The sequence below is a fragment of the Protopterus annectens genome, chromosome 7.part0 (genome assembly GCF_019279795.1).
Source record: "Protopterus annectens isolate FY-2018-M chromosome 7.part0, PAN1.0, whole genome shotgun sequence".
Classification (NCBI taxonomy): Eukaryota; Metazoa; Chordata; order Ceratodontiformes; family Protopteridae; genus Protopterus; species Protopterus annectens.
In genome coordinates, this window is record NC_056739.1 from 286,424,907 (window position 1) to 286,450,622 (window position 25,716).

A 25,716-nucleotide genomic window follows, 5' to 3' on the forward strand; every position below is an offset into this window, starting at 1 on the left:
TCAAAACCTACACCACCAAAACACACACATAGAAACATAAAACACACACCTACATTCGCAGATGCTCTCAATAAAAATCTACCCAAGCAACAGGGACCTCCAAAGCAGAAATGCAAGCAACCTCCACCCACCAACACAACCAAAATTACACATAGCCCACAAACTCAGTGTGCCACTCAACCACAGCCCATAAGGCATAACAACGTACCCAACACACTAGTTATAGGTAACTCTATAGTCAGGCATACTGATGTTCCACTCACCAGGCAAAACAAGGAAAAAGTTACTGTCAGCTGCCTGTCGGGTGCCAGGATCCACCACATAATGCATGCATTCAGGTCACTCCACAACAAGTACAAATATGATGCTGTCATTGTCCATGTTGATGGGAATGACCTGAGATGGGCCTCCCTGGACTACATGAAAAGAGACATGGAAGAGCTGTCCGATCTTGTAACCCAGGCAGTTATGACCCTAGCCCTGAGTATCTTCCTGCCATCACCCAGAATGATACCACAGTACAAGGACAAAATTATTGACTTCAACAATCGGCTAAGCTTCTGGTGTCATTCTAAGGGGATCCAGTATCTGTCTGCCTGTGATGACATGATCAACAAACCACAATGCTTTGCCAGAGATGGCCTGCACCTGTTGCCCTTGGGTTTCCGGAAACTGTCTAAGGCTCTTGCCACCCCTATAGTGTCTTTTTAAGGCACGGTTCAAATGACAAATTCACCACCGTAAAAGGTACAAGCAAGCAAAATCTGAGGGTAATGCTACTCAATGCTAGAGGTCTAAACCTCAAAATGCACTCAGTCGAGGCAATCCTTAAAATGGAGAACATCAACATCTGTGCAGTGACAGAAACCTGGTTCAAGGCTCCAGAGAGCACCCCTGCATTGCCAGGCTATAATACATACCACACCTTTCGGCCACCTAACCTGGACCGAAAAACTAAAGGCAGAGATGTGTCCATATTCATTAAGGATATCCACACCTCCAGGCTAGTTGCTCAGCGTAATGCATCTGAGATTATCCAAGTGCAACTAACTCTGGGCAAGACCGCACTCCAAATTGTAGCTTGCTACAAATCCCCCACCATGCCCCAGGATTCCCACTTCTTATTTCTTGATACACTGGAAAATATTAGGGTGCAACCTAACACCCTAATAATGGGCGATTTCAACTACCCCACTATTAACTGGGAAAACTACTCATGTACCAACTCTTGTTCTCAACGTTTAATACAATTCATAAATTCCAACGCCTTGGATCAACTTATCCACACCCCCACCAGGGGCAGCAGTATCCTAGACCTGGTCATTACCAACATGGGCAACCGATGCTCCACACCAGAGGTCAGTTCCTTGTTAGTCAGATCTGACCACAAGCTAATCACCCTAGACATCCAGATCCCCCCCCCCCATTTAGGAAACCACTGTAAAAAATTTCTCCAAAGCCAACTTCACACTTCCTAAAACAGAAGTGGCAAACTTCACAACACCCATGCTGACAGACAATAGAGGTGCAACTGCTGAATCCTACACAAATCCACTTTATAAGCACTTACACAACTGCATGGATCATGCAATCCCTAACGGAACCAAGATGCTATCCTCCAAAAAAAGGAAGCCAATCTGGTGGTCCTCTGCCATAAACAAACTCTACAACAGAAGAAAGAAACTGCTGCAAAAAAGAGTAAAATCCCATGATTGGAGGAACTCCCGGTCAGCCTCAGTAAGAAGCTGAGATCCCTCATAAAATCCTCCAAAGCTAGTTACAAAAATAAAATTACCACAAATTCTAAAGACAGCCACAAAGCATTCTATAGCTATGTCAAGAATCTCAATGGCAACACTCAGATATGCTCTGAGTTACAGCACAATGGCACTAAATATACAGAGCCACCTAATATTGCCAACATCCTGCCAGATAAGTTCAGTGCTAACTTTACCCTCCTCTCATCCCCTAAAGGGCCCATCTCTATACCGGAATAATGCAAAGTTCCTGTAATCATGGCTGCACAGGTAAAAAACACAATCTCCAAAACCAAGAACACAGTGTCCGTGGGACCTGATAACATCCCAGGCTGCATTCTACACAAACTACAGAATGAGCTGGTACCCCACCTAAGTACCATGTTCAACTATAGCCTCACCTCAGGCTTTGTGTGCACTGAATGGTTATCACACTCCACAAAGGGGCTTCCACCACGGACCCTGGGAACTACCACCCCATTAGCCTGACGAGCCTGGTCTGCAAGGCTATGGAACGTATCATGATGGAACTTATAAACAATGACATTGGTAATCTCCACACTCTGGACCCCACCCAGTTCGGATTTGTAAAAGTCAGATCATGTCTGTTAAACCTGATAGACGTCTTTGAAGCAGTCACCAAAGCCGCAGATGAGGGTAAGGTGGTTCACACAGCCTACCTAGATCTCGCCAAGGCTTTCAACACCATCCCCCACTCTGGAATTATAGATAAACTCACTAAACTATGTATAAATCCCTATGTCACAAGATGGGTTGCCAACTGGCTCACTGACAGAACACACACTGTGAAAGTAGCAGTCTCCAAATCCAACTTCAGACCAGTGACAAGTGGAGTGCCACAGGGTTCAGTCCTGGGTCCTTTCCTGTTTGGTGTCTACTTCTCTGAAGTACAGGCTAACACAGAAGGTCTTTGGGTAACGAAGTTCACAGATGACTGCAAACTAAAAGCCATAATCAAAACTCCTAATGATGTGGACATCCTACAAAAGGGCCTCACTGAGACAAATGCCTGGTGTCAAAGCCATGGCCTTAAGCTCAATGCCAAAAAGTGCATTGTCATCCCTTTTGGTAAAAACTCTGTACCCATGAACTACCACATAGGTGGTAGTCTACTTAACACCGAAAATGTGATGAGACCTTGGGACACAGATGGACAGTAGTCTCTCCTTTGATAATCACATCGCTGCAGTAGTCAGGAAATCCTTCTTCATGGCACACCTCATCACAAAAGGTTTCTCATCCAGGAAAAAACAGATCATTGTTCCCCTCTACTCATCACTCATTAGACCCATTATAGAGTACAATGCCCCTTTTGGTATGTACCTCACAAGACATCTACAACAACTGGAAATGCCATAGAAATACCTCACAAAGAGGATTACTGGCCTCAAACAGATGCCCTACGCAGACTGTCTCAAAAAACTCGAGCTTTACTCCATCACATATCGTCTACTCAGAGGTGATCTCTGCCTAACATACAAAGCTATGTCCACCCCAGAGCTGTTGGACATGCTCCACTAAAAAAAATACCAATCCCTCCAAGCTACACGCTCTAGGGCCCTAAACCTTGTCACCACAATAAACAGAACATGCAGGAGGGATGGAGTCCTGTCCCTTAGACTTCCCATACTCTGGAACAAACTACCTATCTATATCAAACATAGCTCCTCGTTAGCACTCTTCAAGAAAAGTCTTGATGATTGGATAGGAGATAGGAAATTCACCCCTGGGATCACTTCTGTGGCTCTGCTCACCAGGGGCACAGGAAAATAATTTTCTTGGGTGGCAAAAGCCAGGGTACCATTTGACTAGCCCTATATAGGCCCTAGGGGCAATAGCCTAGTACCTACCTATGAACCTATGAACCAACAAGATTTTGGGAGCATCTTGTTCTATCTTGAACAAGACACACAGTATGAGAGGAAGGGGAGGGAAGGCATAAAGAAACATTCCCTTCCAGGGAAAAAGAGAGGGCATCTACCTACCAAGCCAGGGGACATGAGACTCTGGTGCAAAATAGAGGAAGCTGTCTGTTTAGAGGGGAGGCAAAAGATCTATTTGAGGAGTACTCCACTGGTGGACAATGTCCAGAAACACATCTCTGTTTATCATCCACTCGTGAGTTTGTGTTACGAACCTGCTCAGAGAATCTGCTACAGTGTTCTAATCTGAAGGAATATAAACAGCCTGAAGTATCACCTGATACTGGAAAGCTAGATCCCAAACCTGAAAAGCTAATCTATGCAAGAGATAAGACATTATCCCCCATTGCTTGTTGAGGTACGACATTACTGTGGTATTGCCTTTGAAGATTTTGAGATCCCCTGTTAGGAAAAGAAAGTGAAAGGCCTGAACAGCCAGGAGAAAGGCTCACATCTCTTTGATATTGATGTGGTCTTTCTTTTGATGAAGAGACCAAAGGCTCTGCACTTTTAGAGGACTGAAGGAGGCCCCACCCCACGTCTGACACATCTGAAAAGAGTTCTTGAGTGGAGACTGGAGTTGAAAAGGTAGCCCTGGGTTGAGGAAGAACTTATGAATTCACCACTGAAGTTTCAGTTTGAGGCATGGAAGAAGGGGATTCAGAAAATCCAAAGGATAAGAATGGTGAAGCCAGAATGACTTTAGGAACCACTTTCTCATCTGAAGCTTGGCAAAAGGAAGCATAGGAATGGTGAACACCATGTACCCCAGAGCCCTTAGAAACTCTGTCCATAATGGAGTCCAAAGGAAGAAGGGATTGAAAGAATGCAATCAAGAGTTAAAGCCAGCATTGGAATAGTCTGGAGCCTGCACCCGAGAAGCACATGATCTTGAGAAGGAGTTAGGAATGATTTTTGGAAATTCACTGTAAACCCTAGGCTTTGCAGGAGACAAATAGCAAAGTGAAGATGCTGAAGTAAATTCTCTGGATAGGAAGCCTAAATGAGGAGATTGTCCAGATAATGAAAGTTCTGAATTTCCCTCAACTTGCAAAAAGCAATCACAGGAGCAAGGCATTTGTTGAAGACCCTTGGGGCAATACAGAGGCCAAAGGGCAAAGCAGAGAACTGAAAATGCAAGGAACAAAAAAAGAGAAATGTAAAAACTTCCTGAAAAGGGATGAATAGGAATATGGAGACAGGCATCTTTGAGATCCAGAGAAACTAGAAAAGTCTGAGGAAGAAGAAAAAGAAACAAAGTTTGAAGGAATAACATCCGAAAGGAAAGAACCTTCAAACAAGGTGTTGATCTGAGAGAGATCCAGAATGGGTCTCCAAGTGCTTTCTTTCCTTGGAACCAGAAACATTCTGGAGTAAAATCCCTTCTCCTTTTAAGGAGCCAGAACTACTTGAATTGTTCCTTGAGACAAAAGGATCCAAAGAACCTCTGGAAAAATGGGGGGGGGGATTTCCAAACCATGCAATACTCCTGATGAATGATGGATATAACCCAATAATCCTGAGTTATCTTTAACCAAATTGGAAGGGAAAGGCAAAGATGATGAGAAAGAGGAATGTGACTGAGTAGAGAAGAACAAGGATAGTCCAACAGAACCTGGCTTGTTTGGAAAAGGAGGCTTTTGAGTTGTAGGAGTTTAAATAGACTTAGCAGCAGCAGCCCTTTTACCACCCTTTTTACATTTGGGAGGAGGGTGAGAATGTCTGGGGACAAAGGCAGGCTTAGTAAGGTAATTTCTCTGAAACTTGGGAACAAGTGAACCAAAAATACACTTCAATTCCTGCAAAGCCTTACCCTTTTCCTGAACGCACGTACAAAGTTCATCAACATCAGCACCAAAGAGATGTTTATTATCTAGAAGGGCATCCATCAGCTTAGCCTTATTATCATCAGGCAAAGACTGATGGCAAAGCCAAGATTACCTCCTCATCACAGAGCTAAAAGCAGCATGTCTAGATCAGGCATCAGCTGCATCATAGCTGCATTTAATAGAATGGCAAGCTAGATGAGAAGATAACCCTAGTAAAGAAAGAACTGAAGTCTTCCCCTCAGAGTCGGGAAGATCTGAAATAACCTGACAGGCCTGAGAGAGAAGAGCTAAAATATATCTGGTCACGTGTGTTTAGTAATTCACAGCCCTAAAGGCCAGGGTAGCAGCAGTATATACTTTCTTACCCGACCTCTCCACAATTCTGCTGTCCTTGTCTGAGGAGAACAGCTTTGCAGAAGCTAAAAGCTTAGATGACTTATCAAAACCAACAGAAATAACAGAAGGGTTAGCAGTCAGAGGCACTATTAAAGGAATTTGTAATCTTCAGGCACCTTATAAAACCTATTAGGTTTCCTAGGAGCAGGAGGCTAGGAGTCAGGAGCCTGAGAAGCTCCAGAAAAGGCATCTAACAAGGCAGCACGAACAGCAGGGACAACGGGCTAGAGACACTCCATTTGAAGGAGTTCTCACTTAAAAAACTCCATCATACGGGAAACTGCATCACCAAAAGAAATCTCCTCAAAAGGAGAATCAGGACTAATAGATTCCTCCTCCTCCTCCTCAGAACCATAGTCCAAGGGAGAGGGAATCTGGGAAGTACAGGTCAGGAATTCTTCATCAGAATTCACATCCTCATCAGACAAAACCTGCTATCTAGGCCTGTTAAGAGGAGTAGAAGACAAAGGGAGAGCAGGAACAGATACTCCCTGGGGGCTTCAAAGCCATAATGGCATTAAACAGACCCTATGAGAAATCATGCTATTCACATTGAGGATCCTTGGGAGTAGGAGAAAAATGCTTAGTTTTTTGCTTCTCTTTCAAGGGGAAGTCATCCCTAAAGATCTTAGGTGGCTTGGCCCCTGACGGCACTGTATAAGCATAGTGGTAATCTCCTCTCTAACAAGGATTTGCGGAACACCCCTAGTCCCTTTGGAAATAATCAGCCATGGTTCCCCCCAAACATCTGAAACAGATGTGTGCAGAGCCTCCGGGGATATGTGAGAAGCCATATCCATGCTGGCTGCAAAACAGTCGTGGCAGAGGACTCCTCCTGAAAAAGATGGGAGGCCCTCTATGCTTTCACAAGCCTTGAGGGAGATGTCCTGTGGAGGTGGTACAGCAGAAGAATCTAGCCAAGCTTTCTTGGCCTTCTTCTTCACAGATGGCAAACTTTCAGGCCAGGATGATTCCTCCATACTGCCCTTGTCTAACAATAAAAGACATTGGTTCTCTAAGAAAACAGCTAAAGAAGAGAGATGACTATGCAAAGTCTTTGGAACAACCACCTGAAAATTGGACAAGACGTATGGTCATGAGAAGCACCTAACCAAAACAAACACTGCTCATGAAAGTCCTGATGGGGAATCTGTCTCCCACACTGGCATTTCCTCTTTCTGGATGACATGAAACCAACAAATGCAAAATAAAGGAAGATAAGAAGAAGAAAAAAACAAAGAGGCACTTAACTGAAAAATGGCTTGGTAACCAGAAGATGAACAAGCGTCAGACCGATGATCAACGATGGTGTTTGGACTGGTGGTAAAGAAGTTCTGAGGATGGTACACATGCATCATATTTATGCCCTACTTGTTAGGTGTTCACATTGTGCCTATTTGCTCCATGTTAAGGGATTCATCGCTCTCAATCGATCTAGGACAAATCTCCAAATTGGGGACATTTTAGAAATGCTAGTGCCATTAACTTGAGATATTGACAGCATAAGAGAACATGAAGTAGCATGTATTTTGTGAAGTAAAAGCAGTCTGTATCTCTAATTTTTGTCATTAAGTGTAGAATGGTAAACTTGGCAGGTGAGATTATTTCATTTATATTCCTTGCTCATTAACTATGGCTTTCTCGCAGATGTGGTTAGCGATGGAAAAGGAAAAGACACGTCTTCACACTAACCGTGGGTATGATTAACAAGTGGAAAGGAAATGGGGGCTCTTGGAGATTTTCAGTCTCCAGGACTCCTTGTCATATGAGGTGCCATAGTTATTCAGTGGGCAATATCTGTAGATTTAAATCTTGCTGGGTAATGCTGAGCATCCAAAGTGGATTGCTTCTGTTCCAGGCCCATAATCTAATGCAAACTATTATTTTGTATCTCAGGAGTGGTACATGTACATGCAGTAAATATTATAGGTAATTGTAATGCCTCTCCATGAATATTCATGTGGACAGTGAAGCAAATCTGCATGGCATGTCAATCATGCATCATTTGCATACTACATCACAGCCATTAGGCATACCAGTCACTCAGGCCATGCCCATTACTGAGTGAAATGGCCGGGAGGGTTAATACTGTAAAACAAAGCTGAATGAACATACTAGAAAGGGAGAAATGGGCAGAATAAGATGCCAAAAATGGTTATATTATGCCATAGACTGTTTTCATGCATTTGTCACTTAAAACTAGGGAAATTTGTTTACAAAGATTACTATGCTGACAGTGGTAGTTTAAAACTGCATTTGGCTCTGTTTGCTTTCAAAATTGTCTCCTAACTCAAATTACCTTTTTCCATTTTGTTTCTAGTTTTGTCTGGAAGCTGGACTGCCTATTGTAGAGTCACTGCATGTGGTTTTCAGCTCTTATTTTCTGGTATCATGGACTTTGGTATGACTATATTAAGCCTGCTGCACAAGAAGTGAGTTGTGTTGTTAAGAGGAGAGTGCATGGCCTTGCTACCAAAGAATGGCTGTGGGATAGTTTTTGATTTTGTGTTTTTTAGAGTAATTGTTTAGGATTTCTTTTATGTCTGTGATCAGTACAAAATATGATTGGACTTCTTGTGCTCTACCAATTCATGTCTGAGGAGAAGACTTGTTTTTTTAAAATGTCATAACATTTAAACAGCACCCATGAGTGTACTGTCACAGTATAATTCAGAATGTCATGTTTTTCATGGAAAGGTGAAGTGTATTGCATTTACGTTTGTAAATTCTTTTGGTTGAAATTTATTTTTTTTGTATCTCCACAGATAAGTGAAAAAAATCAGTATTGTATTCGGAAGGAGTAACATTAAAGAAAGCCAGAAATAAAGTAAGAAGCCTTTAACAAATACTGTGGGAATGTAAAAAGCATTTTTTTTTTAATAAGTAAGGAAATTACATGTACATTTGTATTCTGCTGCATTTGCTTCCTTTTTGTTTTCTTTCTAAAATTCACATGCAGTATAGTTCTTGCATTTAGATGCAGAAGGGCAGGTGAATTGGTGAAATTCAAACTGCACAACTGCTTCTACCCTACTTTTGCCATGTTGTTATTTCAAATAGTGACTACTCCTGGAAACAAGCTGTGCCTGTTGAGATCTTTATATTTGTAAGTCTGTGCCCTACAGTGTACCACTACATGCAGGGATCTTGAGAGTTTTGCCTTCACTATACTACATTGCACATAAGATTTTATGCATTTAATCATATACACCTAAAATCAACATGCTAGTGAAAATGGGGATGAATTGCAGGAATGGAGTGGTACTATTTACATATGGCAAACTACACTGCATTTTAAAATCAGTTACTTGATGGGAAAGGGATAATTTTAGGTGTCTCCAGTGGTGAGAATAAATTAGTGGCTTTAGGTTCCACTACAGTTTGTGCAGTCATGTCCAGATCAACCCTCAATCAGAAGAGCGCAACTGGTTATTGCTGCATCAGGAAAGAAAAAACAAACCATAAGTGTATTTTGCAGAGGCAAGCACTCCTGACCCCCCCCCAGAAGGGGGCAAGCTTACCCACAGCCCTAAAATTATGTTTACCATCCCTATTCATACAACCATGAAGAAAAAGGTAAAGTTGAAATGAATTACTGCACAATGATGGCAATTTTTTTTTTCTTTATTACATTTACCCTTTGTTGACCAGGTTGGTCCCATTAGGCTAATTGTCTCTTTTCAGAGGAGACCTGATGTTGCATTTATACTACAATGGGAAATTTGAACAGGGCATTGGGGAACTTCCCCTACTCCTCGTACGAGTGATCATATGGGGACACAATTCAGTATAGTGTTTGCTGTCTTTCTTTCCGAGCGTGAAGGTGGCTCAGACTCAGGAAGCATGGATGAGAAGGAGAGTGTGGTGGTAACTATGGAGAATGAAAGTGCTGTTAACTGAACAGCTGTGGAAGCTAACATAGTAGAAAAGGAGTTGGAAGAGGTGAGAAAGGAGGAGAATGGTAGCGGTAATGTGACCAAAGCAGTAGGAGAGGAAAATATGCAGAAAATGGCATAATGCAGGATTCAGAGGATATCTTCCAATGGAATCTGTTTTCAGTGGATATTTTAACAACAGAATGTGTTGTTACAACCCTCCAATCAGGAGAACTGCGGGATGTCTACCTAAAAGAATTGATAGATCAAAGTGAACCAGAGAGTGAAAAAGCAGCATCATGGAGAGAGATAATGCACATAATTCAGGAGAATGAAAACGCACAAGAGAAAAAGGAAGAAAATAGATAGTATGCACAGACAATGAGAGAAAGGGAAAGAAGAGAAGGAAACAAGTCCTATATTAACAGAAAGGTGCATGTTAGGATAAACAACAAGCCAAAAAGGAATTAGACAGGTATGACGTATGGGACATCATCATAGCACCACTGGGGATAGAACCCAGAGAGGTAAAAGCCTTTATTTCTGTTAATAAGGATACATTTTGAGACATTTTTTGAAGAGGCTGAACACAGACCAACAAAATAAAAGAAAAGACATTTATCTTGGAACTTATATGCAACACAGGCTTTTATTAAAGAGATCAAGAAGAAAGTATTTGTGCAATTTAGAGCTGAAATTCAAAAATATGATTTAAAAGAATATCTAAAGACTATATGTAGAGATGTTCTACATGTAACAAAAATATATGATAATAGAGGATTATGGACTGGGGATTGGGAATGTGGTGTAACACTGAAAATGCAAGATGAAAAAAATATACATTTACAAAATATAATTAATATTGATGGAAACAAAGCCATGGTGAGATATGTGGCAAAGATGGTCATTTAATTAGTAATTGTCATAAAAGGAAATGCTTTTTATGAAACATACAAAAGAAAGAACATTAGCACAGGAACAAGAGAAGAAGAAAATTACATTAGGCATTGTAGAAGAAGTGCAAAATGGACAAATGAATGAAATTGAAGTAACAATGGATGCAAGAGAGAGAGAGTATAAATGAAGTAAAAGACAAGGAAACAATTGAGGAAGAAGAAATAAATAATACAAGTGATGAAAGAAAAGTAAATGGGTAAAAGTAAGAAGCAAAAGAGGTTCTATAGGTAAAAGAGTAAAAGACAGAAAATGCAAATTCAAAACTGTAACTATAAGAGAAAGCAAAAAAGGAAAAGGAGAAAGATAAAATTAATTTTTATGGTGAGAATCTTAGCCATTAGCATCAACAATATGAAGAACATTCATCATAAGTTAGGAGTATTAGAATGGTATATCACATTATATGTAAATATTATTGCACTTATATATATTAGAATAACAATAGATAAAGAAAGAGAACAAATAAATGGTTTATGGAAGGGCAAAGTAATTTGTAATTTAGGTAGTGAAAAATGCTCTGCTATAGTCATCCTGTTTGAAGAATGGATATATATTTTAGATTATACAATAGTACTCATTGGAGGAATAGTAATACCAGACTTAAGATATAAAAATCAAGTTTATAGAGTAATTATAATTTATACATATACCTCACAGAAACAAAGAGAAATAATGTTTAGAAAAATAATGGATAAAATAATGTATCATGTAAATTTAAACATGCAAGTAATCGTAATAGGGGACTTTAATTGTGACCTAAGACACAGACGTAAAGAAGGAGCAGATGCTAAAGTAATCCTAGATATGATTAAATATAACAAAATGTATTTATGGAAAAATAAGAACTGGATATAGAAAAGAAGCAATTTAAGAACAGAAATTGACTATTTTATAGTTTCAGACAGCTTGATTGTACTGCATCAAGGGTGGAAAATCACAGGATTGTCAGACCATTTAGCCATATGGATAGAGATACAAGAAAAAAGGAATTATATACAACCATGCACAGGGATAACAAGAATTAATGAGTCATAGTTGAATGAACAGGCAAAAACAGATAATACTACAATTATGGCACAATCACATAAGTATGACGGAATTTTATAAAGACTAGATCAGTTTGAAAGAAAGTGTAGAAAAGAGGTATTCATATGGCAGAAATTGACAAGACTACAGGATTTTGATGTATATAAGGAAATTAGTAACCAAATATTCAAAAACATGGCAAGTAATAGTGAAGAGTTTATAGAAAAAGAAAGAAAGCTGTATGAAATGAATCAAGAAAAAATTAAAAGAAGAATGTTTAAACAAAGATACTTTTTGCAAGGAAAGAAAGAAGCAAAGAAGTAGCACCAGACTTAAGTAAAATGGTTAAAGAAAATACAAGAATAATGAGAGAATTAAAAGATGGAAAAGGCAACGTAGTAAATACACAAGAAAAAAAATTATGAAAACAATCAAAGAATGTATAGCAGAGACATTCTCAAGAAGTGACATTATATTAAAAGGTAGATGGGAATTAAACAAGTTAACTGAAGAAACCAGTAAAAGGATGGAGGAAAAGATTACAATAATATAATTATAAAATATGCTTAAGACAGTAAATATAGAATCAGCTACAGAGATAGATGGAATTGAATATTTAATGTACAAAAACATGCAAGAAAGGCCAAAAGAATTTTTCTTAGAAGTAATGAATGAATGGTTTGAAAAGAGTATAAATGATGAAAAGATATGCTTAGGGGTAATGAAGTTCATATGGAAAAAGGGGGAAAAAATGGATGTAAGAAATTGGAGACCATTAGTTGTTGCTGTCTTTTGGCTTTTCCCGGTTAGGGGTCGCCACAGCGGAACTCCGGTCCGCTAATGATTGGCAGTAGATTTTCACGGTGCCGAGTTGCCAGCTCGATGCCCAACCTTCAACGAAGGCATGCCCATTCAAGCATGTCTTTCAGAATGCCACTCGACCCGCGGGGAGGACATGCAGGCTCCACACAGTAGGCAATCCCTGCACACTAGCTGAGAATCGAATGGGATAACCTCTTGCTGTGAGGCAACAATGCCTGATTATAAGATTTTCATGAAAATAATAGAAAAAAAAATAGCAAGCAAAGTTAATAGATTATTATCTAAAACAATCTTTGGAACTAGACGTAAAGGAAGTCAAGAACTATTAATATTAATAAGAGAATTGGTAGATGACATAAACAGAAAAAAATAATTAAAAATATTAATAGGAGCTGTAAACAAAGCTTTTGAGAAAATTCAACACTAAGCATTGTGGAAAATTTTAGAGGAATGTAACATAATTAATAAAATAATAAATGTTCTGAAGTCAGTTTACATGGAAAACAAAGTAGGATTGGTAGTCAACGGATGTATAAGTGAAACTATAAGACTAGGAAGGGGTATCAAACAAGGATGTCCAACCAGTAGCACCTTATTTGCATTAATTATGAATGCAGTGGTCACTGAGATCAATTTGATACTGGAAAAAGCTAGATACCAGACACCAGAAGGAATTATGATTCCAGTTATGTTTACATATGTAGATGATTTAGTGTTATTAGTTAAGTATACAGAATGAATGAAAATAGCCAAATAAATGCTCATTAAAGAAATGAAGATGTTAGGATTAACTCCCAATAAAGAAAAAAGTAAAGGACTAGGTTTTTTGGGAGAAATACAGGCCATTAAATTTAATGAAGAAGAGATAGAAATCTTAGGAATGAAGTTTGGGAATGAACAATTAAGAGAACAACAGTGGAGAGATATGATAGAATACAAGATTTATGTATATTTTAGAGAACATGTAGGCTGCCATACAAAAAAAGGGGGGTCCGAATGGAGAGATGAAAAGTCAGCAAGCAAAGGAGAGTAGTACTGCTGAAATTGAATTCACCCGAGTCTTGGTGAGTACCTTCATGAGGCAGACCCTATTTTCACAAAATCTCACCAAAGCGACACTGATATATAGACTGTATTTATATAGCATATATCATGGACAGAAGTAGGTGAAAAATTGAGAGATAGCTAGGTGCTCAAGACTCAGGATAAAAAAGTGCCCAACCCTGGTAGGGGCACTGGTGTCAGAACTGGAAAAATGACAGTGTAGAATCCTCAAAATACAAAAATATTCCTACAATGAGGCCAGGCCTGGCCATGGGGAGGATCCCCCCCCCCATTGTAGAAGGAAGTAGCTGTCCACAAAAATCACAAAAACTGATAGGCTAAAGTAGAGTCCTAAAGACAATAGAGTAGACTGTTGAGGATAAGAAGGAAATTATGTATTGTTACTATTATGCAGAAAGCCCAAAATTTCCAGACACGAGATATACAAAACAATTAAGAGAGAAATTAGAGGAAAGAAAAATATTTCCGCAAGAAAAACTGTCGGAAGCATCAAATGAAAATTTGCGTTCATTAATACAACAGATTTGTGACAAACAGTATATAGATCAATAAACTTTGATCTGTTTGGAAAAAGAAGCATCTGAGGAAGTACAAAAATATAAACAGCAAAACCTACATATATTTGAAGAGTATAAAAAAGAAATATGGGCATGGGAAAGAAAGAGATTTGATATGGTGCAATATTTATGCAAAGGAGAAAGCCAAATTAATAAATATAAAGAAGGCAGGCCCAAAAATATTGGAAGAGAAATATAGGCAAAGCATCCAGATATGAAAAATTTCGCAATAAAAAAATAATAGATGGAATGTAGAAAAGAAGATTAGTAAAGTAAAAGTTAAAAAATCAAAATTGAAGTTATGAAGTACCTGCAAAGTGAAGGATTTGGTGTAGAAGGTCTAACACAGGTTACATCACAGCATGATGGAGTGAGTCCCCAAAGCAAGGAGAAACAGGAAGATCAGGAGACATCAGGAGAAGAAATATGGACATGGAATGAAAAAGAGATTTAATATGGTATAACGTTTATACAACAAAGTAAAACTAACCAATATAAAAAGAACAGCACCAAAGATATTTGAAGAGAAATACAGGAAAAGAATTCCAGGCATGGAAAACTTTACAATACAAAAAATAAGAAGACAAAGAGGAAAAGGAGAAAAGGAGATTAGTAATGGAGAAGTTAAAGAAATAGAAACTGAGGTTATGGAGTACCTGCAAAGTGAAGGATTCAGTGTAGAAAATCTAATTCAGCAGCAGCATCACAACAGGTTAAAGCAGTAGATATCCAAATAAAGGGGATACCAGTGGAATGGGAAGCAACTGGTCAGGTGCTTTATGAAGATATTTTGGAGCCTTCCACAAGAACCAGTATAAACGTTCACTTGAAGCTGAACAGCAAGGGAAGAAAGAGGAAACTGTGGAAACACTGATACAGTCAATGTTGAAGAGTGATAGGCTAGTTCCCATGTGATAGAGCAACAGATGGCACAGAATGAAATGAAAGAGAATGTGTCACAAGAAGATGCTGTAGAACTTTCTATAGAATGCCCTTAGGAAATGGAAAGCCCTCAGTTTAGAAGGAAATGTGCTAAGAGAAGAGTTGCTTGATTCAATAGAGATAGATAGACATATTAAGATCAATGAAATAAATAGACTGCAGAAGGTCAGTAAAACCCAAAAAGTCAGAAGGTTGATAGAACAAATTAACACAGTAATTAGGACTGTCCATAGAGATCCATGTGATATAAGAGAAATAAGCAGACTACATTACTGTGAAACTAAATTAATAATTGATAAAGTTCTACTATAAAAACATAGGGTAGTGAGGGAAAGGAAGGTGAGAAATTGAATGCCATCATGGAATTATCGAATAGAGAAAACTATAAAGCAGTTAATACAAGAAGTGTCACTGTTAGAAGAGTATAGAAGAGGGAACAGATCAACAAAATACTTAGAAATATAGACATGATAAATGCAATGCGCAGTATTAGAACAGATCAGGATCTATCATGCACTATCGCAAATAAACTAAAAGTCTCAGCACAGATGGAAAAACTTAGAAGATGCACAGATAAATATAAAGGAAAAGTACAAAATAAGCAATTTATTGATGAACCCAAAAAGTTTTATAGAGAATTGGGAAACAAGGTAAAAGGAATTGAAAGACCACCAAAAAAGAAGAAAGATATATTTTGAAGTATTTATGATGATCTTGTGGAACATAACAAAGATGCTAAATGGACAGAAGAAGTAAAAGAAAGAATAAGAAGTTTAAAGGTACAAAATGTGAAATGGGATGAAGTAACAGACAGAGAGATTGAAACAAAGTTACGAAAAGCCTCAAATTGGAAAACCTCAGGCCTGGATGCAGTACCTAACTTCTGGTTAAAAGTATTAACATCTTTGCACAAAGATTTAGCCATGTGTAAGATCTATTTATATGCATACCCCAAACAGACAGCAACTTGGGTAACAACAGGAAAAATAATGGTCTTACTTAAGAGTGAACCTGAAAGCTACCCTAAAAATTACAGACTAATAACTTGCCTTCCAACAGTGCATAAACTATACACAGGAATTGATGCCGACAGAGTTTATAGTCATTTAGAAGAAAACTCAATTATGGCAGTAGAACAAAAGGGCAATAAAAGAAAGTCATATGGAACAAAGGATAATTTGTTGCTAAATAAATTCATAGTGGAAAACTGTAGAAAGGGGAAGAATCTAAGTATGGCATGGATTGACTACAAAAAAGCATTTGATGGTATCTCATATTCATGGATAAAAGTGTGCTTAAAAATTTATAAGATACACCCTACACTGATCGACTATATTACAGTGACCATAAAACAGTGGCAGACCAGCAATTAAGGCATGATAAAGGGCAAATTATTATCCCAGGGATAAAAATTCAAAGGGGGATATTCCAGGGTTACTCTGTCACCACTGCTATTCTGTCTTGCCCTTATCCCATTAACCTGTCTACTTAACAGCTTAGGCAATGGCTATAATTTGGTTCCTAGAAAACAACAAAGTGTAAAGACTTCTCATCTTCTCTTTGTAGATGATTTCACACTGTACAGTTCACCAGATGAGGAACTGAAGCGACAGCTGCAAGTTGTCAAAACTTTTTCAGGTGATATAAGAATGTCATTTGGTCTTCATAAATGTACAAAGGCAACCTTAACGAAGGAGAACTGCAGCGCCAAGAAAACATCAATTTGGGACAAGAATGGGATACAAAAGAACTTGAGCAAGAGGGAGTTATATAAATATTTCAGAACTGATGAAGGATCAACAATAAAACATGAACAAATGGAAAATAAAACTTAGTAAGAGATACTTTAGAACATTTAAATTAATCTTGAAAACAGCGTTGACTTCGTGGAACAAAATTCAAGCTATTAACCAATTTTCTCTTTCTGTCCTAACTTACAGTTTTGGAGTGATTGACTGGCCAGAAACTTGTTGGCTAGATTAGACAGGAAAACAAGAAGGATGCTTCATGCTCACCAAATGTTGTATAAAAATCACTGCATACCAAGATTATATATTCCCCATTCCAAAGGAGGGATGGGCCTCCTTGAAACTGATTACATGTATAGATCTGAAGTCTTGGGACTGCACACATACCTGCTGATCTTACAAGACTCAAATGTAGTGATAGTTTTGAAACACAAGGAGAATAAATCTAAGATGACACTGCTTAAACTAGGAGACGCATATCGGCATCAAGCAGGAATGGAAAACATACCAGAAGTAGATAAAAATCAGGCAGCAACTGAATGCACCAAAAAATAAAGAATATAAGGTGAATGACCAGATGACAAGGCAAGAAATGTGGAAAATGCATAAATATAGTTGCAAGTATAGAACACTTCTAGAAGAACCTCAAGTTGATTAGGGTCGAACACAGAATGGTTAAGGAGAGGTGAATTCAAACCATGACATGAAAGTTAATATTGGCAGCCCAAGACAGTGGGCTACTTACACATCTGTTCACAAAGCCCATTGAACCTGTGGGAGTAACAAACAAAAGTAGGTTTTGTAAAATAGAATTGGAAACAGTTGCACACCTCATTGCTGGTTGTGACATATTAATGGCAGGAGGACTGTATACTGAATGGCATAATAATGTGGCAAGAGTGTTGCACTGGAAATTGTCCAAACATGGTACTGAAGTGGCTGAAAAACACTGGAAACATGAACCACAAAGCATCCTAGAAAATGATGAAGTCTACATTACATGGGATCACCCATCACTAACGTTCAAAAGATAGATGCTAGAAAACCAGATATAGTAGTCCATGAAAAGAAGACAAAAGTAGCATTGATCATTGAAATTGCCACAACCAGTGACTATAGTGTCTTGTTTACAGAGAGACACAAAGTCATAAAATATCTGGATTTGCAGGCAGAAACAAGAGCAACATGGAAGTAAAATACCTAGACAGTTCCAATAGCAGTAGGAGCAATAGGTCTTATAAAAAAATAATCTACAGTCATATTTAGATATGTTACCAATACATGTAACCCCATATGAATTGCAGGAGGAGTCATTACTGAGCACATTGCAGGTACTGCGAAGAGCAGTTTTGGCTGACATCAAAGATTGAAACAATACTAATTTCATGAACTTTAATCGCACTTTGAGAAAAAATCATATTTAATTAAGTCCATAATATTGGATAAAATTGCACATTTATCTAATGTATGTACAATTCCATTAACAGTAGAAAAGGATTTAATGAGTATAATTTTTACGCTCATTTGATTGTCAAGACTAAACCCAGTGAAAAGAGGCATTTTTTATGAAAATAACAAGGAGGGTTGAGCTTTTTGCACTCAGTTGTACATGTTTTTTTTCATTAAACTTGTATAAAATCTTAGTAAACAGGAAAGATAAAGAAAAGTTATTAACAAAAATCATAGAAGGGAAACATAAAGCAATTTGGGAAAAGTTGGGATATTTAAAAATAAGCAAAAAAGTTCATTGTATGTTCATAAAATTATATCAAGAGAAAATACTGCTATGAAAAATTGATATAGGAAAAATAAATGGATGTGGTATGAAAATATAAGTGAAAAATGTTATGTTTATCCTTGGAAGATCAAAGCAGTAAGAATGAGAATTAATAGGTTTAAAACAAGTAGAATATATAGAATTTTTGTGGAGATTATCAATAAGTAAGTTACTGGTCATGGCAAAGAATGAAAGCTAGAAATTGCTTACATTATGGTGATTTAAAGACAAATGGACATGTTTTTATAAAGTGTAAAACAACGGTTAAACTGCGGAAAGAAATATATGACAAAAGATACTTAAAAAACTGGAGAATATTGAATTATATTGGCATGATTGAATATGGGCATTATAAAAATGTAAAACAAAAGGATATTTACAAACTGTGGATGCAAAATTATTTTGTATTGTATGAAACAAAAGAATTAATGAAGTAAAATACAATGGAAAGTGGTTATTATCAGAGACTTTGAAGAAAGTGAGTCTTTGGTTGTGGAGAAAAGAGTGGGGGGATTACAAAGTTGAAAGTTTAATATAAATGTAAGAATCATGTTATAAGTATTTTAAATATTGTAAATAATGTAAATATGTGTTTAAAAGATGTTTATAAAATGTATATATCTGTAAATGCAGTAAAGAACCCCTACTCATTTTTAGCACTAGATGGCAACAGAGGGTTGTCACTAGTACTTGGAAGAACTCAAAAAATGCCCTGAGAAGTAACAGCATGGTGGAGAGCAGTGTAAAATCATTTGGAAATATGGAGAAACATGCTGAAGAGAGGGAAGTCATGATGGATAAAGTAGAAGATGCTGTTGTGGCGACATCAGAAGCTAATTCTGTCACATTTAGATGATATAAATAAACAGCATTTAGCTGCTTCTCAGATTGGTTGTGTGCTGAGAGGCATTGTAATAGCAGAGCTAGGGGATGGTGGAATACAGAATAAAATTCCTGAAGTTGCTTGTCAAGGAAGAACCAAGAGATGAGCCTGTTGTATTGTGGGTAAGATGGTGGATCATGTGTTAACTGAAGAAGAGGAATAGCATTAACAAGTTTTTTCAGAAGTGGTCAGTGGTAACAAAAAACAAGAAGCTGCCAATGTAAATTAAATGCTTTTGTTTATAAAAAGGAACACTGTCAGACTAAAAACTAGAAATTGTCTTGCCTTAGAGTGATACTTTGAGATAAATAAGTCATGCCATTAGGATTTTCTATAAGAGATGCAAGTTTTTTTATTAATTTAGAGAAAGAGACCTTGTGTGACATTACATTTGAAAGTTGAGTTTTTTGCTGGATAAAGAAAGTGCAACACTATAAGATGAACATGTTGACATCATCAAAAAAGTAAGACATAGTTATAGAACAAATAAGGATGAATAAGAAAGGGGATGTAAATGAAAAAGGTGAGGATAATTTTGTTCAAGAAACTGATACACATAGGCTTACAGGAATTTGAAACAGACATGGAACATGTTTGGTCAACTGTTAATTGAATAATTAGATCAAGAAGAAGGGGAAGTGGAGGAACTGGTTAGATCACAGAGGCAAAATACTACAGGGCAAAGGTTAAGAGTAAGGAAATGAAAGTTTAGAAGTATTTCTTTAAAAGATAAAAAAAGTAGAAAGGAATACTGTTAGAGTGGTGTTGATTAATGTTGACAGTCTTGTGAATAAGTTCAAAATGTTATCAATATTGTAATGGTGTAAAGTTTTATGTGGTGATGTTGTCTGTTTACAGGGCACAAGGTTTATTACCTGTCAAAGAAAGAATGCATGCTGAAAGATTAAGGGGACACAAAACTCTATGAAATTTAAAAAAATGCATGATGTTCAGGAGTGACATTTTTGTTTAATAGAGTAAAAATATTAGGGTCTATATTACAATGTCGAACTCACAGGAGTTCGAACATTGTAATATAGAACCGTGAAGTTCGAAACCCAATAATTACAAAAACACAGAATAACTATTTTTTTTCCCCAGGAAAAAAAAAAATCGCTGTTCTGTGACAAAAAAAAAAAAAAACTCTTACACTTTAAACTAAAGTGGGAGCCTTCATCCCCCACACCCCCCAGTGTGGGAGGCTGTGCCCCCCACACCTCCCTACTTAAATATACCAACCCAGAGATCGCACCACAGTGGAAGAAATAGCAAAGCCCCGAAAACAGCCCACTGATTTTTTTTCCCTGGAAAAAAATTGGTGTGCCTTGGCTTTGCTATTTTCGTATTTCGGACTTTTGGGGTTGATATTACAACTTTCAAACTCCTGTGAGTTCGACATTGTAATATAGACCCAAAATATTAAGCATTCACTCTTTTTATGCTGAAAGAATAATGTGGTAGGTATCAGATGGGAGAACAATGGTGGTATATGCATGTGCTGATGTTAAGGAAAGTGAAGAATTTATTTGAAAAAATGTTGCCTTATGTTATAGTTAACATGGTCATATTATAATTGGAGATCTTAACTGTGATTTGAGGAGTAATATGTAAAAAAGTCAATTGTGATGTTAAACAATTGCAGGAAGTAAGACATTTTACATATACAGCAGGATTACTGAAAACAGAACTAGACTAACTTTTGTGGTCTGAGCATTCTACTGAAAAAGATGGTGGTGTTATGGTTACAAGGTCTGCAGATAATTTGTGTATTTGGATTGAAGTGGGAGAAATGATGTTATTATAAATGGACGGGAAAATTATAAAAAGACTATCAGGACTATATTGCAGTCAAATTAAATCAGTCAAGAAACTGGACAGGTTTGAAAGGAACACTATACTATAAGAGCTTTTTGTAAATCTTGGACAGAGCGGTGGGTTATATTTAAATAAAAGTACAGAAATATATGTATGAGTGGAATTGCAGTTAAGGAAAGAAGAGGAAAAAAGATATGAAGAGATGAAAGAAAGTTGAATAGTTTAGAAGAAACTAATGCTGTTTTTTTTTTCTGTGAAGAAAGAGTGATTAATGAAAAAGAATAAAAAGAAAGTTAAGGAATTATTTTATACACACAAATATTTTGTTAGGGGAAAGAAGAAAGAAGTATTACCATGCCTGACAAAAATGGTAAAATATGACAAGTGTGTGACAAGGCAATGGAAAGCAACAAAGGGAAAATAAAATACAATAAAAAAGATATTACAGATATCTTGAAAGTTTATGACAGATTTATAGAGAAAACTCTCCTGAAGATGATGTTAGAAGCAATTAAAAGTTTGCAAAGTAAGATTACTTTTGGATAAATTAGAAAAGTTGGCTAATCATGTGGTAGGATGGTATATGTTATGATCATTTTTCCTTCAGTTGGTCAACTAAAACTGAAACATCAAACAACCAACTGCACATGTACTGAGGAAGAACCTCAGTGTATGCAGTTTAAAACATTGTTTTATAATGGGGGTCCCCCACCCCCCAATTATATATATCTACTAACTCTGTGATCACACAGCCTGGGGAAAGGTAATATACCCCTAACCAGGGATTGTCGATCTTGCACACTTGTCAACTAGCTGTATAATTAACCAAATGGGGTTGATTAAACAGATGTCCACCAAGCCCCCAGTTGATCAAACCAATGGATCCCATTGTGATGTCCATAATAAATATAAAGAGCAACAGATATTTTTTTTTTTGTTGAAACACTGAATTAATGGTTTGAGAACAGGGTGCTATAAAATAGTGTATGTCAAGATTTTATAAGGCCTATATGGGGAAAAAGGAGAATAAAATGATTTAAAAAATGGAATCTGATTACTCTGAATAATGCAGACAATAAAATATTAATATAAATATTACAAAGGAGGTTGTAGAAGGTTATGCAAGAAGTAATGCCACTTAAAACAAAACTGATAGCAGCCACAAATCACCAAACTTGCTATAAGCACTTCAAAAATGAAATCAAAGTGTGCAAAAACACAACTTTATTTAGTGCTTTCTTCAGAATATAACAAAGGCTTTTTCAGAATGCTAGAATCAATGACCACATAGATCTTAAATACTTTCATTCAAACAGTCATGTGATAAAATAATCCAATAAAAGCCCAACTGATACATTTAAAAACACAAAATGAATTCTCTTAAAGACATAAAACAAAAAAATAATGCGTCTTAAAACTAATGCATAGTAAACAACAGCTAAGAAAGCTGAAACCATCATTCATTGTGCCTTACTTTACTAAAATGATGAAAGTAACTACACTCTGTATGCGCGCAGTTTTAAAAAACTAACTAAAGCGATGCCATCATTTAACCCAGGTGCACATAAGGCATTCAACCTAATCTGCCAACATAACGCTTTAAAATCTAACAAGTCTTCCCACGGTCCTCCTCTGGGTTCCTGTGGGACTTTTTCAATGACAACAAATTTAAAACAGTGTGGAGAATTATTCTCAATATGCCTATATAGTGCACTGTTTTTGTTTTTATTTTTTGATGTCTCTAGCATGCTCGTACATCCGTTCTTTAAGTTTTCTCTTGGTCTTGCCAATGTTATATAATGGATTACATTAACAACACTACAGAGTTTCTGAAAATATATCCAAAAGTAAATGACATTGAGCCAAAAAAATCTTTTGTCTTTTGTAACCATGCGGGCTAATCTAATAAATTGCCCTTTCACCAAGTTATTTTTTGCATGCAAGGGATGACTGCTGTTAAAATGCAGTAAGCTATTACTATAAGTTGGTTTTCTAAATAAATTACTTACAAAACAGTTGTTCTCCTTTCTGATAGTGACATCTAAATAATTAATACCATCCCTACAATATGTGTTATAGTCTGACAAAAGCTCTAAATAAAGTTGTGTTTTTGTACACTTTGATTTCTTTTTTTGAGTGCTTATAGGAAGTTTGGTGATTCGTGGCTGCTATCAGTTTTGTTTCAAGTCTTCGTTTGGGTTACTGGTTTGTCAAGTAATGCCACTTAATATGTATAGACTGAAAGATAGAAGTTGTGAGTGGTAAAGGAGGTAGTAGATGATACACTATAGGGAGGGAGTGCTGCCAACTTAGCAAGGCATTTGATTATGTGAGTCATAAAAGTTTATGAGAAATGTTGATGCATTATGGGCTTAAAGGAAAATCATGGACTTATTAAAGACAGCATATAATAACAAGGTTAGAGTAATGGTTAATGGATGGTTTATTGAGCAGTTGTCTGAGAAGAGAGTTGTAAGACTGTGCTACCCAATGAGCAGTGCATTATTTTCTTGAGTGATTAATGCTGTTGCTTGTGTTATGAGTGGTAGATTGGGTGAGGGGCATATAGAGTATGTAATTGTGTTGAGATTGTAATTTTTTATTATACTCTATAATGTTATAATAATTGAAAGAAATGAGAGTTGAATGAACAAATTGTTGAATGATACTTTAATGAAAGTGGGATTACAGTTGAATAGAAATAGAGAAGCAATAGTATTTGGTAAAGTGGAAATAGTAAAGAAACATTAGGAAGTAGTGATAGAAAAAATAAGAGGAATGTTAAAAAATAAGAGGAGTTAAGTGCTTTCTGGAAAATAGAATATAATTTAAAAAGAAAGTGGATTTGATTAACTCGGTTATTTTAGGTAGGTTAGGTTATACTTTTTCCAAGCTTAAACGAAACAGAAATAATGCATTTGGTGTTTAGCGTCATATGGGGACCAAGAATAAACCCAGCAAAATAGGTGATTCTATACCTGGAAGAAAATAAGGGAGGGTAAGGATTAATACATCCTACAGTGCATATGGCATCTTTGTACTTACACTGGATGTTTAGATGTAGAAAGATAAAAAATAGAATGATTGCAAAAATATTTGAAGTTAAGTATGCGGGAATTTCGGGATAAAGTGAAAGAATGAAAAAGGGAAAAGTTTATGAATGAAGAAGTTAAAGAATACCAGAAAAAAATGTTATGGAAAATAAATACCAAATAATTAGAAAAAATAAGAAAGCATGGTATCATAAGGTGATGTATAATTTTTAGTATATTAATCCTTGGGCCGGATTGGGAAATGAGGCAGTGTATGGCTGTAAGGAAAACAAGGTTAAAAGTTCAATTATGTTAACGTGTCCATATTTTTTATGGAGACCATCAATTAACAAATTGGCCATAAAAAGGGAGTAAGTTATATAACAAAATGTTTGATAGGCTGTATACATATTGACCAAAAAAAAATAAATAAAAATAAAAACAGAGAAACTAGTAGTCTTAAAACTTTGTTGACGAGTTCAGTCACAATAATTCCCAAAAATCATGAAAACCAGGTAGTGTACACTTAGAAGTAGGTGTGGAAAATATACATATTGTTTAATTTTAAACTAGCCTATTCAAGACAAACAATATAAAGAGGGCCATAAAAAGTGCATTTTACAACAGCAAGTACCCACCCCCACACACTACTACTGATTAGGTCAAACTAAATCCTAGTTAAGGAAAACACTATCTATTTGCAACCCACATTCCCAAGTCAAGTATTAAGAAAAGCATAACATACTCATAAAAAGACTGACTTTTAACTAAAATTGCATTCACCTAACTAATGCAATAAAGGCTTCATCAGGTCTGTGACAAGAACTGAAATCATACATTTAGGTAAATAAGTAAAAAGAGTTAACTAGATTGATACAAGAAAAAACACATAGCTATCTAACCATAAACATTATGTAACTAGAACACTATAAATATAAATATGTATCTGTCTAATAATATCTAGTATGTATTAGTGTGTATAAAAACTAAATTATTTATAGCTCAGAAAAAATATTTAGAAAAAATATATTATTTACACCTCAGAAAAAAATGTCAGTGCTTTGGAGTTAAAAAACAGAGAATGTCATGACCATTTTCCTGTTTTCAGCCCCTAAAACATGTTTATTCAATGAAAACCAGTTGAAAAAACAAAAATAGTGGATGAAGTAAACTAGTAATGTATAAAAGTGTGCAGGTGTGTGCACCAGTATGGTAAATGTGGGAATTATACCAATAATTCATGGTAATAGAAACCTGAAAAAATGTGTGTTTTGAATTTACCATTTAAATCA

At 36.7% G+C, this 25,716-nt stretch overlaps 1 protein-coding gene across 30 annotated transcripts in view; it reads left to right on the forward strand.

Annotated features, from left to right (window-relative positions):
- NFASC (neurofascin) overlaps positions 1 to 25,716 on the forward strand; it is a 2,999,343-nt gene that overhangs the window by 1,075,734 nt on the left and 1,897,893 nt on the right. For 29 of the 30 annotated variants that reach the window (XM_044076767.1, XM_044076768.1, XM_044076766.1 and 26 more), the window contains one exon: positions 8,691 to 8,752. The exons of the other annotated variant lie outside the window; for it this stretch is intronic. The gene's annotated coding sequence lies outside the window, so the exon portion shown is untranslated. The remainder of the gene's footprint in view (positions 1 to 8,690; positions 8,753 to 25,716) is intronic. 30 annotated transcript variants of the gene reach the window in all.